The 20,265-nt window shown below is 50.5% G+C and overlaps 1 protein-coding gene across 1 annotated transcript in view; it reads right to left on the minus strand.

The window, feature by feature from the left end:
• The window catches only part of Srcin1 (SRC kinase signaling inhibitor 1), a 53,098-nt gene extending 44,079 nt beyond the window's left edge, over positions 1 to 9,019 (minus strand). The window contains exon 1 of the mRNA XM_090350729.1: positions 8,940 to 9,019. The gene's annotated coding sequence lies outside the window, so the exon portion shown is untranslated. The remainder of the gene's footprint in view (positions 1 to 8,939) is intronic.
• Between the last annotated feature and the right edge of the window lie 11,246 nt (positions 9,020 to 20,265).

Genomic DNA, 20,265 nt, shown 5'->3' on the forward strand with positions numbered 1-20,265 from the left:
AGTTTGGCCTAGTGGTAGAGTGCTCACCTAGCATGCACGAAGATCTAGGTTCGATTCCTTGGTACCACATACATAGAAAAAAGCCAGAAGTAGTGCTGAGGCTCAAGTGGTAGAGCGCTAGCCTTGAGAAAGTCCAAGGACAGTGCTCAGGCCCTGAGCTCAAGCCCAGGACTGGCAAAAAAAAAGAAAGAAAGATAATAACAATGAGTTAATATGATGCAAATGGAATTCCCTAACATAGAGGAAATGGGGAAGACCACTGTGGACTGAATGAGGCTAGGAATACTAGGGCCATCTTGCCGAGAGCCCAATCTCATCCTTAATAGCTTGTGGCAACCGGGGTGGCCAGTGAATAGAAATCTGCAGCTCCACTGCATACTGATAAACAAGTGGAAACCTCTACATCCCAGGAGCCCTCTCTGCCCAGGCCTTGCTAGACCTAGCTCTGGGTCCAGCCCTGGCTTTGTTGGACCAGGATACCTCCATTCTGGTTCTAGAATTCCTTATCCTATCACTACTCCATGCTTCCCTATATTCTCTCCATGCCAGTCCTCTTTCCTGGAGGGGAGGGGGTTGTAGATCTTAGTGTGTCTGGGGGGTGGGAGAGATGATTTGCAAGTTTGAGGTGGGCAGTAACTATGGGAGACTTGGGTGGGGGGGTAGATAACAGTCCAGGGGAGAACAAAATGGAAGCGCTTGACTCAGGTCTCATTGACTCCTTCCTTCTGGCAGGGGGAGAGGTCTGTTGAGTAGGCTTTGGCAAAGAGTGGAGCAAGGAAGAACCCCTCAATGCCTCTAGTGGGTCAGGACTTCTCCCTCAAGACACAGGAGGTGCCTCTAGGGTGTCAGAGACAAGCAGCTGTCTCAGAAAGGCAGATTTGAGAAGCTTTACAGTTTAAGAACCTTTTAGATGTTGGGCTTTATTAAACAAAGGAGGGAAGCTGAGGCTCAAGAAGGCTGAAGCCTGGGTCACCCTGGCTCCCTTGTGATTACACATTGAACTTGTCTCTGCAAAGACTGCTGGAAGTAGAGCTAGGATACCTAGCAGAGGTTTCTGGTTGGAACAGTCCTGTTGTCCTTAGGACAGCCTGGGTCTGAGGATCGCTCTGGAGCCTGAGGATATCTGATGTCAGAACAGGGAGGGAGACACACAGCCAGGGACAGCAGTTTAGTCAGTACCTCCTTGCAGGGAGCCTAGGCCAGCCTTTCCTTTCAGGATTTGGTATTCATTCGGTCAACCTATAAGCCTCTTCCCTACTGAGTCCCAGGTCTAATCTGGAAAATGGGGGGTTAACCTCCAAAACACTGCCCCCAGGGTGAGTGAGAAGCTTTGACAATGGAGGAGAAAGTGCATTGTTTTCAGTGAAAGACATTCCTGACCTGTGGATGTTGGGCCCCCAGCAGGGTGAGCTCCCTATTCCCTCAGAGTCTATTTTAGCCAACAACCAGTCCTTCAAGCTGTCCTGACCCTTTTCCAACTGAGCAACCCAGGGAAAAAGCCAGGGAGATTGATTCCAATAGAGCAAGCAGCAGGATCCAGGCCTCAGGCACTGGGCAGATCAATGCTTCCCGTCGGTGTTCAGGAGGTGCTAAGGGATCTGGGCTGTGTTCCATGAGGGAAGGAGATTGAACTTGAGGGCCCAGTGGTAGAGAGGCAGGAGCAGGGAACTCGGGGTGTGGGGGGGGAGCAGAACTGGGCATACTGGGACAGGAATGTGGGGATTAAGAGCCAGAGAAATAAGGGAGGGGTGATAGGGTCTCCCTTCTCTCCAAGGAGTATACAAGGCCAACTATCATGTCTTTTTAAAAAACTTTTGCTTTGTTTGTTTAATGTTGCAGTGATTGATTGATTGATTGATATAGGATCTTCCTATGTAGCCCAGGCTACCCTTGAACCTCCAATCCTCCTGCCTCAACCTCCCAAGGACAGGGATTATAGTTGTTTGTTACCATACCTAGCTCTAAGATCAGAGGGCATAATGCCTGGTCACCAGGCGTTCACAAACTGGAGCATCTGAATGTGGGGAAGGGCAGGGGCTGCCCCTCAGTCATCCTAAACTGAGCCTGGGCGACGGAGGTAAAAGCAGCTGAGGTGGGGGTAGGTGGGAAGCAATGGGTGCCCCCCAGTGGAAAGTAGCAGATAAAGGTGCAGGTGCTTGGGAAGACAGCGACATTGTTATTTGTTCCACGGATTCCAAATTATACGTATATTTATGGGCCTGACTTATTTTTATCCTCCACCGCATTCTTTTACATGAGATCACTGTAAGCTCATTATGAGAATCAAGATCCCAACATCTTAGTGACACCATGTCATAAGCACTCATGCTCTCCCCACCTGGCATCTTTACCCCAGATGTCACTCTCTACTCTGCTGTCCTCTAGCTAGAGTCAGGCAATGTTTGTATATGACATCATCTTCAGAGAAGAGAATGGGGAGAGGGGAGCAGGAGGGAGAAGGCAGGAGAGAGACAAAACAGAGAAAGTAGAGGGAGAGGAGCCACAGCTACAGAAAAGAGGAAAGGACTTTGGGGAAGGAACGGTGCTGGCAGGCAGTCTCTGGACCCCGAAGCTCAAAACCCTGTCTCCATCTCTCTGGACATCAGAAGCCAAGCAAGGGCTCTGTCTGTCACAAGTGTGTCCCTTGTCCCCTGTCTGGGCAGAGGTAGGGACTGAGATGCAGCCATTGCAGGAAGGGAAGACAGAAAGCTCTCAGAGTGATACCAACTTGAGAATCCACAGAGCACCCGGCGTTAGGCAGAGTGAGGAGTGCATGGAGGTAGCTAAAAAGGGGACAAGGCCTCACACTCCACAGTGTCATGTCCGTGCACATGCACATGCACATGCATACACACAGCATGAGGCTCCTCCATCCCCTTCCACAGCTGAAGCAAGAGGAGCCCGAGTCACCCAGGAGGAGCCCTGAGGCGCTGCCACCACCAATTGTGCCTGACAACTCCTTCCTGCTACCAGGTCAGGAAGCAAGCTGAACATGGAAGCTGGAGGTCAAAGGCCAAAGGCTACACAGGACTAGCTCTTAGTCAAGCTCGGCACCCACCCAGTGAAGGCCTCGGTTTCTGCCTCTGGGTGCCTGGCCTGTGCCCAGGCCCCTCACCTTGCTATCTGTGAGTCCTTGGAGCAGAAGATCATCTGTGTCTGTTTTCTAGAACCAGCTTTTCCGCCCCATACCACAGCAACCAAAGTCATTTTCCGGGCAATTGCCTTTCTGTAAACATTCCTGTATAATATCCCCCCAAATTGCTAAGGCCCAGCACCCTGTTGAGTCTCCCTGTCACTCTAACAAAAGCCTTGGAGAGGGGGGGAGGCTAAAGGATAGAGCTGATTGAGGGGAGCTGGCAACTGGACTGAGGATTTAGAAGGGGTTCTCAGTCCCTAGTCTGGGTCCCCAAAACCTGCACCCCCTGGGATTCCCCCATACTTTTCCAACCCAACTATCTCCCCCTAACCCCCCCAAAAATGTTCAAGCCACCTCAGCTTGTCTGAGTTGGCAGCAAGAATGGGGAGAAAGAGGCAGGGGATGCCATCAGAGGGGAGGTCTGGGAGGAAAAGACACTGACAGCCTAAGGGAGATTAGACAATAATGGTGACTTCCTGGTGGCATGAGACAGAGATGCTAAGGAGACAAGGCAAGGCCAAATGAGCTATCATCATTGGGTACCCAAGGAAGGTCAAGACCCCTCTCTCTGGCTGTGGTCTATGATTGGGAAGATGGAGAAGAAAGAAGAGGCCAGGGCGAGCCCATCCCCACGCAGGTGGATCCTACCCAATACCCAGGCTCTGACAGTGGTAAAGGGAAGGTGGGCAAGGTCAGAGGGCATTGGGGGATCCTTGCTAGAAGACACACCTGAGGTCCCTTCCCCTTCCCCAGAAGTTTGCAGAACCTGGAGGCCTCTCCTCCTGGCACAGCCAGGGAGCTGACAGCCTGAGTCACCATATGGACTCCCTACTCCAGAGGTAGTGGGGCACTGGTGAATCTGCGACCTATGTCCCTGTGGGTTTTCATACCAAGGCCCAGGACCCCTGCTTCCTAGCCCCAGGAGCTAGGGCATTGGGGACTTAGGACACAGGAGATGACAGAGCCCTGGAGGCAGCCAGGAGCACTGGAGCCATGGAGGGAGGCAGGGAAGGTGCAGGGCACTGCCAGTCACAGCTTCACGGAGGCAGAAAAACACAAACCAATTTGTGCAGATTTAAAACCCACCGAAGGCCACTTAGTTAGTAAACGAGTTGGAATCTAATTAAAGGACCTCATCAAGGCTGGAGAAGGAGAGCTCACCTGCCTAGGAGCTGGGAGGGTGCAGCCTGGGCTTCAGCTATTCCCAGCAGAGCTTCTAGAGCTTTCTAAAGGGAGAGAGCATTTGGAGACTTGGGCTAGGCTTGGGGGTGGCTGAAACAGATGCCTCTCTTGCTGACGTTTCCTTCTTACCTACCCTGTTCTCTCTCCCAGAGTGGCGGCAGGCCCAGGATGGGCTGGCAGCCCACCTTAGACGGAGCACACCCCTGAAGTCTAGATTAGGTGGTCCCAAGGATAGAAATGGGGGGATTGAGGGCCTGGCATCTTCGTTGCCAGCCCCTGGCTTGGCTACCACCTCTACTTACTGCCTAGTTCTGTAGCTATGAAGTCTCTGCACTCTCCCCAGACTCCATCCAACTCCCCAGGAGCCCAAGCACATGGCAGCTCTCTCACCCTGGTGGCCCGAGACACGTCTCTTGGGTAGACATGTCACCAGAACTTCCTAGATCACCAGACCTACTATCAGAAAACCACTCCATGCTCTTACCTAGGCAGACGCCTTTCACCATAGAGAAACCAAGGCACACAGAACAAACCTGACAGGTCATCCATGCTGACCCTGGCTGTGGAGCCAGAAGCAAAACCCAGGTGTCCTGGGCCCTGGAGACAAGAACTTTTCCATTTCACTATGCCGCTTCCCAGAAAGCAACTGCCAGGGGAACCCCTGCCAGGCCTTAGGCCCCAGGAGAGCAAGAGGAACAACCTCCAAATCAGAAAACAGGCAGAAGCATAGGGGCTCAAAAGGTATGTACAGGGATCACAGTCCAGCCCGGTGGGGGATGTACCCCGCACTGAAGTCAAGGTCTCCCTACATGACAACCCTACCACACACTCAGACAAGACCCCCTCTTTGTAAAAGGCCCACAAATCAGAATTTCAGTTACACAGCCCTCCCTCTTCCCGCGGCTCCTCCCCTCCCACACACAGCCGGCAAAGCTGTGGCATTAGCCAAAATTGTCACTGAATTTCTGGATGACAAAGCTCTGCTCAAACTCAGCTCTGCCGCTGATTAGTTGTGTGACCTTGAGGAGGTCAGAGGCCTCTCTGAGCCTCAGTCCTCTCATCTGTTTAAACAAAACCAAACAAAGCCCATCTCAGACAGCCCTGTAGGTTATACACAATGGCATCAGCCAAGGGGGTGAGTGGGGGTCACTTCCTTCCCATCTACCCCACAGCCTCATTTTCTTTCGCTGGGCTGTCAGAGCTGCATCATATGGGGACTGTGGGCTTTTACATTTTCTTATCTAATGAAAATTTTGCCTAATTGGCTTCCCTGGAAGGGAGTGGGGGTAGAGATCCAGGAAGGAGCGTGTCCAATCTGAGCCTGAGCTGGAAAAGCTGGGAACAGCCCTGGCGTGTGACGCTGTGTTAACAAGCTGACTCCCTGTGTGGCATCTCCACCGCTCACTCACGCGCCCAGGGAAGGTGTCCTGAAAGCCGCTCCTCTGAGGGGCAGTGGGGAGAAACACAGGCTGGGAGGGAGGAAGCGGGAAGGAACAGGAGATGATGGAGAGCAAGGCAAGGTGTCTACCCTCCTAGCTTGGGGGAGATGGCTGGAGCACTCCAGCTCAGGGTGCAGGCCTGGAGCCCCAGGTATGGGCAGAGGACCTTTGCTTACCTCAACCTGCTGCAAGCAGTGAAGACCCACTGGCTACTCTAGCCTACCAAACAGACATCCACATCAAGGATTCATAAAGACCTTCATACAGATTAAGCTGAAGACCCCACCTTGCCCAGAACATTTTCTATCCCCAAAGACTGTCTTCTCTGTGGCCAGGCTCTCCTCCAAGGCCTGTCCCAGCCCCACAGCCCCAACCCCAGACAGTTCCTTAGTCACCAGCATAATCTGGGCTCCTAGAGGCTCTAAGTACAGAGTCAATGGCTCAGATCTACATGTGGCTCTCACTTCTGTGGTCATACTTGTGTGGCCAGCACAGGCCCAGTCCAAGACTGCCTTGCCTGCACAGTCCACAGTCCCAGCATTCAATGAGACCCACTGGTGGGTCCCCAGCCAGGACCCAGGTCAATGCTCACACAGCACCCCACTCCCTGCCTGCACCTGGGATAAATGGCACACTACACCCATATGCACACATTGGTACACACGAGTCTGGGGCTCCCTCATGTGTCAGTCCGGCACATCTCTAGCTTTGGGTGAAAAATAGTGTAGAACTGCATTTGCTCATCCTGGGGATCTCTCAGGTACCTCCTCAAGTTCAGGGGTTCCTTGCTAAGATGCTTCCATCCCATTTCATATACTAGAGGGATGGGGCCGGAGACCTCAGGCCACCAGACTGATCAATGCTTAACCAGTAAGGCAACAGCAAGCCTGAAGTTCTCTTCTGAGATTGGAGTACTCTGAACCGTAGCTCTGCTTGGGCCTCACCCTAGGGCATGACACTGGGCACGTGATCACTCCAGCTTCCAAGGAGAGGCAAAAGAGCTCTCAGCCCTCACCTCTATCACCCTGTAAGTCAACTGAGAACAACCAGATCTGTACCCCATTACTTCCTCTGTCTAGGGGTACACAAATTAGCAGCCTAAAATGGGGGGAAAGGGTGCCCAGAGTTAGAAGATACTCCCTTGCCCGGCGACTATGTCCAGAGAAACTCAGGGAAAGTTCTTTCCATTTCTAACCTAAACCCTTCTATCACCCATCCCTGGAGAACTGGAAAGGCAGAGCCCAGGCTGAAGGGCAGGGAAAACAGTCAGTCTCTCTTCCATCTGAAGATTCAAGTCTCGCTTTTCTCCTATCTGCAATGCCATCTTGAGTAAAGAGGCCAAAACCTGGGCAGAAGGGTTTCAAGTGCTCGGGGTGCATTTGGTGACAGAGTGCTTGCCTATCGATCCCCAGCACCAAAAAAACAAAAGAAGTGGTAGATAAAAACCAGAAGAAGAGGGGCCAGGAGCGTGGCCTACTGGTAGAGTGTTCGCTCAGCATACATAAAGCCCTGGGTTCAATTCCTTGGCACCACATACACAGAAAAAGTTGGAAGTGGTGTTGAGGCTCAAGATACAGGCCCTGAGTTCAAGCTCCAGCAATGGCAGGAAAGAGAGAGAGAAAGGGAGAGAGAGAGAGAGAGAGAGAGAGAGAGAGAGAGAGAAAGTGAGAGAGAGAGAAAGACTCAATCCAGCCAGGCTTATTGGGTCCCTGGAAAATACAATGTAGTGGCAAAGTGAGACTTCTGATAGCCCTGTCCCAGGACCTTTTTTTTTTTCTTTGTGGGTCATAAGGCTTGAATTCTGGGCCTGGGCACTGTCCCTGAGCTCTTCAGCTCAAGGCTACACCCCTACCCTTGAGCCACAGCCCCACTTCACATTTTCTAGTGATTAATTGGAGATTAATTGGAATCTCTCTGTCCATCAAAGCCCAGGCTGGCTTTGAACTTTGAACCACGATCCTCAGATCTCAGTCTCCTGAGTAGTTAGGATTACAGATATGAGCTACCACACCCGGCCGGAAGGACCTAATTCTGGTTTTTGTTTTTTTTTTAATGGAATATAAAACTATTTATTGACCACTGTTCACCATTATTTACAATAAAAAAAAACAACAACATACAGTTGGGTAACATTCTGATTACTACAAAGTTGTTTTTCTGGCTTTTGTGGAACCAGTAACCCAATACTGAAAAAAATGGAGCCTACATGTTAGGAATGAGTTAGGGTAAAGAAAAAGCATGCAGGTGAACAATTATAAAATTTTGTGCACTCATTTAGGCCAGCAGGCCCTAAATAGTCCAAGTCTCTAACAGGACCTAATCCTTAATTCTCATAGTTACTGCATGAGGCTGCAAGTGAGAAAACTGAGGCCCAGAAAAGGGTGTTGTCCAAGGTGGGAGTGGGTAAAACTGGAGGAGCCTGATTGTAACCGAGGCTCTCAGCCCAGCCTCCATCTTTCCTGCTGTCCTCTTCTCCCCCACACTGATTTGCCATCTTATCACCCCTGTCTTTGTTTCATGAGGACCAGAATTCCCAAGTCTCCCTCAAGGAGAGATACACAAACAGAGGCCTGGTCCCCAGGATGGGGTGAGGACGGGACAGAGAAGGGCAGAAGTCAGCAAGCAAAGGAGCCACCTAGAAGCATGGAGCCCAGGCTGGAAGGGTCTTCACCGTCCCGGCAGGCCTCCTGTGGCTCCCCTTCGTCAAGCCCCTGGTGGGCACCTTGTGGGCACAAAGTTGCCTCCATCCAGCTGGCCTCCTCAGCCCATATAAAGACAAGACGGCAAGTCCTTCTATTTTTGAGCCCAGCAGTAGCCTCCCAGAATGAAGACCTCATTAGATCCACAGCACTCATCTCTGCGCCCTCCCAGGGGCCCACAAGAAGGTCTTGACTGTCCCTTCAAGAGCCTCTTCACCCTACACCTTCTCCCACGCCCAGCTCCTCCCTATGTGGCCTGGCCTCCAGCCTCTGCCATCTGTACTGCCTTTGGTTGGATGCTTCCCCCCCACCACCATGTCATCACCCCTCTTAGCTGGCGGCCTTCAGATTGGCTCCGATGGCCCTGACAAGGTCTCAGCAGTGCAGTGCATGACCCCTTTTTACTTCTGCTATTAAATGCCTTAACCAGCCCTCCCTCCACCCCTGTGAGGACAACACCCCTGCTCCAATCCCAGCACATACCTTCCCTGATGCCTGCTCCTGGGGCACAGGCTGCCGCCCCAACCTTGGACCTTAGGGGCCAGCTTGCTGCTCCTGCCTTGGCTGGGCGTCTCTCCTGATGGAGTGGGCTAAAATGGCTTGCTCTTCCAGGACACTTTCTTCCATCTGTCTCAGTGATGAGCCTCGCCCAGTGACTTGAGGGCTTTGCTCTGCATCTGATCTCTAGCAGCTGGCCTGTCGCAGCCCCACCAAAGTCCACTTAAGATGCAGACACCAGAGGGTGTGCCAGAAGTCTGAGGGAGCAGCTGCCCTGCCTGGCATTCTCTGGCTAGGGGGCTGGGGCCCTAGGTGCCCTGTCCAGTTGCCATCTCGGAGGCACGCTCAGCCTCCCCAGAGGGCTGAGAAACCGCAGCCCACAGGACAATAGCTGAGGCACAGTAACCACACAGTGCTGCCTCCCTGCGAACCTACTTCCTCCTCCCCAGCGCGGCCCCAGCCTGGCTGCCGAGGGCCCCAGGCTCTCTGAAGGAGAGGCTGCCCTTCCCCCAGCCGCTTCCCACACCGTGCCCGTGTCTGCATCCCATGCTCGCACAGTGGCTAATTCTGGCATCTCATCAGACAGTAATTATGGGGGGAGATGAGCAGTGCTGTCATCGCTATAGCTCGGCACCTGTCACCACGCCGCCATCCCAGACCGCTGGGATGGGCCGGAAGCTGAAGGGGAGGGGTGCAGTTGTGTGAGGAGCTCTAGCTCCCTCCTGTCTCTGCTACTCTCAGCCCCAACCCTCCCTTCCCATGGTGAACTAAGCGGCCTTTACCCATCCCGGGCTCCCGGTTATCCACAATAGCCCCTGAATGCAGGGTCATATGTCACCTGGACACCCATTTCTGTGTGATACAGCAAGCCAAAGGTCAAATCTCATAAGGCTCTGACCTTGAACAAGGCCTTTCACCTTTCCAAACCTGTTTTCTCAGTAGCAAAACAGGGGAAATAATTCTAACCTTGAGGGGATGAAAGGAGCTCGGGGAACTGGGCATGTGGCTTAGGGGCAGAGTGCTTGCTTAGCATGTGTGAAGCTCTGGGTTGTATTCCCACTACCACATAAACAGAAAAAGCCAGAAGTGGCACTGTGGCTCAAGTGGTAGAGTACTCTCCTTGAACAAAAGAAACTCAGGGACAGCACCTAAGCCCTGAGTTCAAGCCCCAGGACTGGCAAAAAAAAAAGTCTCTAGCACAGTGCCTGGTACATGCACAATCACATAGCCACTCAACAAACAATAAGTATCCACTCTGTATTAGGCAACAGGAGGGTGACAAGAGCAATGTAACATGGTCTAGCGGGGGTCATACATACTGAGGCCACACTGGTGTCTGGGCATTTTGTCTGGCTGGTTTATAGTTATCGTTGTTTCTTTGAATTATACTGCCTGTGAGGAGCATGTGTGTGTTTCTCCTCACCACCATCTCCACCATTCCCTATGGTCCTCACCACTGTTTCACTGCTGTGTCCTGCTCCTGAGGGTGCTGCATTTGCTGTACCCTTGAGTGAAATCAGACCAGCAGACTCAGAGATGATCTACAAAGCTACACTGTTCAAGGCAGAACATCCTGAGAGCCATGAGACAGCATCTGAGGGCTCAGGAAAACAAAAGATCAGAAATGGTCAGGAAAAGAATTAGCCAAGGAAAGAGCATAAAGAATACATGACAAAGGGAGAATGTAGAACCAGCGCCAAAAGAAGAAGAAAGAAAAAAAGGCATCTCAGGAGGAGACGGACCACAGAGGAACTCCATCTACAGAAACAAGGTGAAGGCTATTCATGTACAGCCAGGGATTAAAGCTAGACCTGAGAAAGGCCAACAGAGAGAGCCCAGTGGAGAGGCCCAATGGAGCCTGGGGTTATCTGTCTAACCTTGGGGAAGGTTACTGAACCATTTCCCCCTTATAAAAAACACAGAAGTTTTAGCACAGCACTCTGGAGACAACCAAAGACTTAGAACAGAGCCTAAGCTGGCACAAGGCTCCCAGTTCAGGCCCAATAAGTGCTGGCCCATGGGGCTTGCTCAATAGCAGAGATTTTTTTTTTTCTTTGAAAGCTCAGCAATGTCTGAATATACCCCACACCCTTGTCTGCTTCCCTCCCACCCGTTCCTGGCCCACTGGGAGCATGGGGCTCGTAGATCTGACACTGGGGGCAGTCACGTCCACCCACAGTGGCAAAGCCGCTCACCCCACAGGCGGGATCATGATCTTCACGGCACTCTTCTGAAGCCATCAGGTGTTATTCCACTCAGGTAACAAAGCAGGCCTGGACTGCTCCACCTCTTTAGAAAGGCAATGAGTCTCAGAAGGTACTGAGCGCTCCATCACGGAGGGTATCCAAGATGGGTGGGTGAAAGAAAAACATCCAAACCTCAGCTATTGGCCTTGTCTCTGTCCCTGCCAAAGCCTGCCCAGCCCCCAGCCCCTGGTTTTTGTTGGGGTTGCTGCTGGAGGGGGGGGTGGCCCCTGTGACCAGGAAGGCCAGGGGGGAAGGGCTGGGTCTCCAGAGCTCTGCCTTCTCCCTGCGGGGGGGGGGGGGGCGGAGGGAGGGAGCAGCAGGAAACATCCTTGCTTTTTTTAGGAAAATGGTAATTTTAATTAAGAGGCAGACAAACGAGTGCTTTGCAGATTGTCTCAGAGCAAAGTTATTAAAAAGCCATCAAGGCAGCGGCAGCAGCCACAGTGGCAAGGAGGGCAGCCTCCCCCAGCTGCCCACCTGGATTGCGGCTGACTGTCAGCTCCTGGAGAGGGGCTGAAGGATAAGGGGTCTGAGCACTGCTGACAGGAGTTCCTGCGGCCCCTCTTCCTAGGAGAAGGCAGCGGGCAGCTTCCCTCCCCCAGACAGCCCCCTGCGAACCCCAAAGGGTGGGACAGAAAGGGAACCAGTAACCAGGCCACCCCCGCTGGCACAGGATCTGGACCCTCTGCTTTCATGGAAGGCTCCCACGATGGAGGGAGGCACCCTTGGGTCAGGGGACACGCCACAGGGGCATGAAGTAGAAAAGAGATAATAGCAGGAACAGGGTCTCACAGGGCATCAGGGACACCGTCACCACAGCTCATGGCCTGGACCGCTGCTAAATGGTACCCTCCATGTTAGCTCCCCACTGAGGCACAGCATGCCAGCAGCACCTAGTCTGGTGCTGGCCTGGCCAGGAAAAGGCGCTCAATAGATCTTCATTGAGTGAATGGGGGAGGGAGGGAGGGAGGGAGGAAGTGACTGAACAAATGAAATGAATGAACGGACAGATTTGCAATGGCCTATAAACTAAACCACGCTGCCCTGACATCACATGGGGCATCTCCTCGCCCACCTCTGGCCATCCAGGAACAGCAGCCATCCCCCAGCATGCCACTGGCACCTGACCTCTCTCCCCAGGCTGCCTCTCTCAGAGGACCCCTGGAACATCTTCCCCACCTCAGGCCCAGATAACACAGAGGCTTTGCAGCCTGCACATATATGTACATGCACATGTGCTTGTACACACACACACACACATGCACACACATGTACACACAAACACATTTTCTGCCAGGCAAGGTGACCTCCCAGAGTTGGGCATCCGCTGTCCCTTCCCAGCCCCTCAAGGACAGCCCCTCCCCCACGCTGACCCTCTAGGCTGGGGAGGGCATCTGACTAGGGGGTGGGGGGTGGACGTGGGAGGCCCCCTCCTGGCTTACTAACCTGGAGACTTTAAACAGAGGGAACAGAGTCCTGGAGACTTCCCTCCGGAAGCACGCTGGAGCCCTGGGTGAGGGACAGGAAAGGAGGAAATGAATGAATGAATGCCCAGATAGGCTGGGAGGAGGGAGCTGGAGAGAAGGGGGGACTGGGCATGTGCTCCCAACATAGGTGGGTGGGGCCCAGGGGAATTAGGGGGGTCAGGGACAGAGCAAGGCTGAGCCTTAAGAGCTGTCCCTTGGGGACCCACCAGAGTCTTGGGGGTGGCAGGGTAGAGATTGGATGTTGGAGGAAGAATAGGGACCAAAGAGGCAGAGACATTCACAGGTGACAGACCAAAGGACAGACAGTAGGACAAAACAGGAAACAGGGTGGGGGGGTCCCCAGAACTAAATTCCCAGGACAGAGAGTAAGCCAGGCTTTGTCCTCCCAGAAATGCAATCCATTTCTTAACAGAGGCACCCGTGCAAGACCTCAAATAACAGCACTTTAGAGGTTAGAGGAACCACCTGCTTCCCCTATCAAAGGTCACCCACTCTGGGAGGTCAGTGGGTTCAGGGTTAGAGAGGACTGTTGACCGCCCTCTCCCCAGCCCAAGAGACCCCATCTGTCCCCTCACCCTTGCGAAAGGTTCTCAACAGACATGGGAAACACAAGCATTCCACAGCCACAGGCGCTCACACTCGCGCTGGGATGGGTTGTGTGGAATATGTACCTGTGCCTGGCCTGCCCTGCCTGAAGCCCTTCCTCCAGGGCCTGCCCTCATCACCCCCAGCTCTCAGCTGGCCAGGGCGGGTCCCCACATGTGTCTACCAGGCTCTCCTCTCCCACAGCCGGAAGTTCTTCCTAAAGCTGTTCCATCTCCCTCATGCAGTGGCCATCCATGCCTCTAGACTGAGTCTCTTACAAGTAAAGGACTTGGGTGGGGGGAACAAACCCATCCGCATTCACATCACATCTGGCTGCAAGCCCGCTCACAGTCCCCCTCCAATCTCATGGAGCCAATTTTCCCACCCAACACATAGACATCCCAGGGAGAAACAGCTGCCGCACCACGTCAGGACACTGGCTGGGGGACAATCAAAATGCCCACTCATGAATCTGGCTCCGAGGCCTCCCTGGACGGGCAATGGGGGCCACAATCAGGAGAAGGGGGGGTGGAGTACAGACTTGGAGTCTCTCATTTCCTTCTTTGTTTTGTTATTATTATTATTATTATTATTATTTTGTGTCCTTACTGGGGCTTGAACTCAGAGCCTTGCTTTCTCACTTGGCTTCTTTACTCAAGTCTGGAGTTTTCATGCTTAAGCCTGCAACTCCAGTTTGAGCTTCTGGCTGGTTAACTGAAGATAATGGCCTCTTGAATTTCGCTGCCCAGGCTGGCTTCAAATCAAGATCCTCCATTTTCAGCCTCCTGAGTGTCTAGGAACTACCAATGAGCTACTAGTAGGAACGCCAGGGTCTGGTTTCAGGCAGGCTGTGGTGAGGCTCCAGGTCTTAGATAAGTCTGGAAAGGTTTTCCTGAGCAAGCCCCTTCCTCCGTTGTAAGTGGATGCCCTTCTCTCACTCAGTGAGGAGGAGGAGGAAGGGGACAAGGAAATTACTATTTATTGACTACTTACCCTGTGTCAGCAGCTCGGCCTAAATTACCTCATTGATTCTGACCCTCATGAAGAAGCCATTGTTAGGTGACAAATGAGAAAACTGAGCTTCAGAGAGGTGAAGCAACCAGTCCTAAACCACACAGCAAATGACTTTTCCATTTCTGATCTAGCTGTCTGAAGAGCCCGAGTTTTTGGCTAACATCTTCCCAAATCTCTGGCTAACTTCCAATTCAACGTCCTCTGGAAAGCTCTGACTGAAGTCTAATCTTGCATACTCCAGACAAGATTTCTTTTCAGTGTCTCTCTGCTTCATCCAAGGGTTAGTAGGGTTTTTTTCCTAGTACATTCAATTTAATAAGTTCGGCCATACGCCCATGATACATCCCCAGAATCAAAGCAATAAACACACCCATGTTATACATGCGCACACACACACACACACACACACACACACACACACCCTTGAGGAAACTTGGAAAGTGTGGCTGTAACAGATTTATTAACAGAATTTTAGATATGAAGCCATCTAAAATGGTTGCAGCACAGGTTCAGAATTTCATATTGATGAGCAATCCCTTTCCTATGCTGTTGTGTTCAGTTTATAAGCATCCTGTTGAAGTTTTCTCTGTCTACATTCAGGAGAATTCAGGAGCTTTCTGCTCTTTTGATGTTTCTGTAAACTTTTCACATTATGATGAACCTAAAGGAATGAATTGAGAAATAATCCCTTCCCTCCAATTGTTCTCAAAATGTTTGTGAAGTACTGATATTAGGTACGGGAGTACACACTGGTAATCCTAGCACTTGAGATCCGAAGGCAGGAGAATGATGAGTTGGAGCTTAGCGTAGGCCAATCTCCACTCCATCTACCCCTAAAAAAGGAGTTGGCATTAATTCTTCACTAAAATTTATATCTCAGCCAGGTAGGTGCTGGCAGTTATTCAGGAAGCTGACATGTAAGAATGGCCATGGCAAGCCAGGCCACGCAGCAAAGTCCATGAGACTCTCATCTCCAATTAACTACCGGAAAGCTGGAAATGGAATTGTGGCTTAAAGTGGTAGAGCGCTAGCACAAAAGCTCAGGGACAGCATCCATACCCTGAATTCAAAGCACTCGCGCGTGCACGCGCGCGCCCACACACACACACACACACACACACACACACACACATACACACACACGAAATTGTGTTTTCTGCTACAAAATAATTGGGTCTAATATTTTACTCATGTGGACATTTTGAAAATATATATACTTTGGGGGAAATATGCTATGTAATCCCAAATTACCTTTTTTTCCCCTCTGCATTAGGTTTGAGCTCTACCTCTGGCCCCCAAAGCTTTCCTCATTGTTGAACTCAGGGTTGAACTCAGGGCAAGGTTGTTAGGCAGACATTCTATGACTGAGCCACATCCAATCCCATTTTCCCTGGTTACTTTTGAGACAAGGTCTTACTTCCTGACAGGCCTGTGTCTGAACGTTGATCACCTTCTTTGGGATGACAGACATGGGCCACTATGTGTTTTTCTGGCATGTGATAGCTACAAGGCTTCAAAGAGCTACAAGGTGTAAGCTCAGGGGGTAACTCAGTGATGAGTATTTGCTTAGCATGTAAGGCCCTGGGTTTGATCCCAAGAAACACAACAGAAGAAAACAGAAATAAAAATGGAGCTGGGCACTGGTAGCTCAGATATAAGGATCGTGGTTGGAGCCAGCCTGGGCAGGAAAGTCCATAAGACTCTTATCTTCCCATTAGTCACAGAAAAAGCTGGAAGTGAAGTGGTGCTATGGCTCAAGTGGTACAGTGCTAGCCTTCAGCAAAAAGGAGTTCAGGACAGCGCGTATGCCCAGAATTCCAACTCTAGTATCAGGAGAAAAAAAGTTAAGCAAATACAAAGATTTTTTTTAAAAAAAAAAAAAAGAAAGAACATATAAAGAGTACGAGATCACAAACTGGGGCTGGGGTATGGCTCAAGTGGTGAAGCACCTTCCTAGCAAATGTGAGGCCCTGAGTTCCATACCCTAGAAAAAAAGACAGAGATAGATCACAAATGCTATAAGCCATAATTGGGGGGGGAATGAAATTTAAACATTTGAAAAATATTTATACATATCTTACGGGTTGATGGTGTTGCTCAGTGGTAAGATATTTTGCCTAACATGTTCCAGTCCCTGAATTTGAACACCAGAAATGAAAAACAAAACCTCACAATATAACAAAGAGAAAAAACATTACATGAAACAATCGGTGGGAGGATTAATGTGAACTAGCTGACAGATGATTCACAATTGTTTGTTTGCTACATCGTCAGTTTACTCCCCCTTTCTGAGATGAGAGTTCATACTATGTTGTCCAGGCTAGCCTAGAACCCGTGGGCTCAAGTCATCCACCTGCCTCACCTTTCCTAGGGTTGCTTCCTAAGTAGTTGCAAAAACAGGCACATGCTCTTCAGTCCTTTTTTTTTTTTTTTTGGTGTCAGTTCCAGGGCTTGAACTCAGGGCCCAAACACTGCCCCTTAGCTTTTTCACTCAAGGCTGACACTCTAACACTTAGGCTACAGCTCCAATTCTGGCTTCTTGCTGGTTAATTGGAGGTAAGAGTCTCTTGGATTTCCTGCCCAAGCTGGCTTCAAACTGTGATCCGCAGATCTCAGCCTCGCAAGTAGCTAAGATTATAGGCTGAGGCACAATAAAACCAGCACCCATCTCAGTCATAATTTTAAAATCTTTTTTTTTCCCCTCTTTGGTTGGTTGTGGGTTTTATTTTTATTTATTTATTTTTTGCCATTCCTAGAAACTCAGGACCTGAGCACTGTCCTTGGGCTTTACTCAAGGAAAGAGCCCTACCACTAAGCCACAGCACTACTTCCAGCTTTTTTTTTTTTTTTTTTTTTTTCCAGTCCTGGGCTTGAGCTCAGGGCCTGCGCACTGTCCTTGGACTTTCTCAAGGCTAGAGCTCTACCACTTGAGCCTCAGCACCACTTCCAGCTTTTTTCTATTTATGTGGTGCTGAGGAATCGAACCTAGGTGTCCGTGCATGTTAGGCAAGCACTCTACCACTAGGTAAAATTCACGGCCTGCTTGTGGGCTTTGAACTCAGGGCCTAGGTGCTGTCCCTGAGCTCTTTTGTTCAAGGCTAATGCTCTATCACTTTGAGCCACAGTGCTACTTCTCACTCATAATTTAAAATAAAAATCTGGGTACCTGTGGCGTATGCCTATAATCCTAGTTATTCAGGAGGCTAGGATCTGAGGATCATGGTCCAGGCAGGAAAATCTGTGAAACTCTATGGCCAATAAACTACCAGAAAGCCAGAAATGAAGTTGTAGTTCAAGTGGTAGAGTTCTATCCTTGAGCAAAAGAAGCTCAAGGACAGTGCCCAGGCCCTGAGTTCAAGCCCCAAAACCAGCAAAAACATGAAAATAAGTCCCATAGGATGAATGTGCTAGAATAGAAGGTTAGTGAATTGTACTGTTGATAGTATTATATCAATGTGTGTGTGTGTTGTGTGTGTGTGTCTGGGCATGCTAGTACTAGGGCTTAAACTCCTGGCCTTGTTCTCTTGCTTGGCTTTTTCACTCATGGCTGGCTATCACTTGAGTCACATTTTCAGTTCTGGCTTTTTGCTGGTTAACTAAATTAATTTGTCTGCCTGGCTAGCTGAGATTCTCCCATCTCAGCTTCCTGACTGGCGAGTATTATAGCTGTGAGCCATCAACGCCAGCTCAATCAATTTTTCTCATTGATTGGTTCCTACTAAGAGTATTAAACAAGGCATAGTTGACCTACAGGGGCTCTTCTGTCCCATCCAATCAGAAGGAGTCTTCCAGGATGGGATGAGGAACAGATGTTTCTAACCGTGGACTGCTAGATGGGCCAGGAGAAAGGAAGAGCTGTCAGGCTCAGTAGAGGAGATCTAAAATTTCCTGAGCTGCTCAAAAGCCCCTTCATGGTGCCAGGAGTTTGGCCTGGCGGTAGAGTGCTTGCCTTGCAAGCACGAAGACCTGGGTTCGATTCCTTGGCACCCCATGCATAGAAAAAAGCTGGAAGTGGTGCTGAGGCTCAAGTGGTAGAGCTCTGGCCTTGAGAAAGTCCAAGGACAGTGCTCAGGCCCTAAGCTCAAGCCCAGGACTAGGGGAAAAAAAAAAAAAGCCCCTTCAAGCCCTTCATGTTTTACCTGCCAGAAGGTCTAGGCTGGGAGACTCCAAAAGTCTGACAGTCCACTGAGTGAGCATTTAACTTGTAAGAGACTGACAAGAGGGCGGGGTGGGGGGTAAGCAGGGCAGGGTCCAGAAAAGGATGCGCAATGCTCCAGGATGTGACGGTAAGAGCCATAGAACGCCTTTCCTTTTAGCTGGAATCATTAATTCTCCCCCAATGAGGCAGCGGCTATGCCTGGGGTGACAAAGGAGATGCCTGCTGCCTCAGCAATTATCAGGCACCCTGGGGTAGGGGAGATCACAGAGTAGGTGTACTCCCTCCCAGGCTCTGCCCAAAAAGTTAATTCTAGCTAGGATCTTTCTGTGGGGGCTTTGGGCCCTGAGGCCTCTGAATCTGGGGCCGCTTTGGGAGCCTCTGGGTATGGCATTCCCCACCCCTATTCTATGGCCAGAACTGAGAGAGGATGGCTGATGGAGGTGGGGATGAAAATAGCCTTTCCAGGCTCAAGCTATTCCAGTCCGGAAAATGCAGGCAACCAAAGCCTGCTGGCAGAGAGTACCTGAATCCAGGGTCAGTGGTGGAGCTGAGGTGGACTGGCTTTGCATAAGACTGGACTGGATTATAACTTCTGGATGGGAAGAACACAGGGAGTTTGTGATTCGGGGAACAGCCAGATCCTCTAGCTACTACTGAATTCATGCCCTAGTGCAAAGGACAGATGGGGCAAGGTATGTCTTTGGAACAGGAAGAGTATTTGTAAGACTATAGGTAGGTGTGTACAAGCACACACAGCACCTAATATTGCCTTGGCCTTCATTTCCATTACTCCTATAGCAAGACCTTTACTATCTCTGAGAAGAGAAGGTGACAACTGGAAGGGAACACCAAACCCTCTAGCCCCGACCAGAGAGGGTAATGAAATTGCCAAGGTCACACAACATCGGGGGAGACAGACAACTTGATATCAGTGTAAACAAGCTCTAGCACTGCACCTTACCTCTCTGCCCCGGGGAATGAAACAGTAACTTCCCAATGCCTTCTGTTCTCTACCCTCTCTGGACCCCTCCCCAGCTCAGACTCCTGTACTCAGCCAGTTACAATGGCCATATTCTTCAAGATGTCCAAAGGTTACCTTGAAAGGTCACACTGACCAAGTATAACACTAGTCTACTTGTGTTCATGCACCTATTCTTGATGTAAAAGTGGCAAACCTTCATGCACAGGACAATCTTTCTTCCCATCTAACCTTGATTCCTCCTGCTGCCGCGTGGGCCTGTTTCCTCTCAAGCTGTCCTATGCAGAGAAAAGCAAGCTGCCAGCCTCCAAACCCTCTGTTTGCTCACTCTCAGATGAGAGGATGATGGCTGGCTCTGAGTCTCTGCATGGGTGGGGCACAAAGGGCAAGATAAAGGACCACAGCCTAAGCATGGGAGAAACAGCCCTTCTAGGAAATCATGCTCCTAAATCCTAAGTCTCAAGCTCAGGCAAAAGTCTCTGAGTACCGTTTATTATTAAATGCCAGGGTCTGTACTGGACATTTTTTATCTGGTATTTCCTTTATTCTTTACATAGTAGTTGAGTTGATCAAATGATCATCTTTCTATAAATGATCATCATAGAAAGATAATCAGAAATGAATCCAGAGTTGGGAGCCAGTGGCTCACCCCTGTAATACTACCTACTCAGAAAGCTGTGATCTAAGGACCAAGGTTCAAAGCCAACTCAGGCAGGGAAGTCCTTGAGACTCTTAACTCAAATTAACCACAAAAAAAGCTAGAAATGGAGCTGTGGCTTAACTGATAGAGAGTTAGCCTTGACTACAAAAGCTCAAGGACAGTGCCTAGGCCCTGAGTTCA

Source organism: Megascapheus bottae, chromosome 17 (genome assembly GCF_031878675.1).
Source record: "Megascapheus bottae isolate mThoBot1 chromosome 17, mThoBot2.hap1, whole genome shotgun sequence".
Classification (NCBI taxonomy): Eukaryota; Metazoa; Chordata; class Mammalia; order Rodentia; family Geomyidae; genus Megascapheus; species Megascapheus bottae.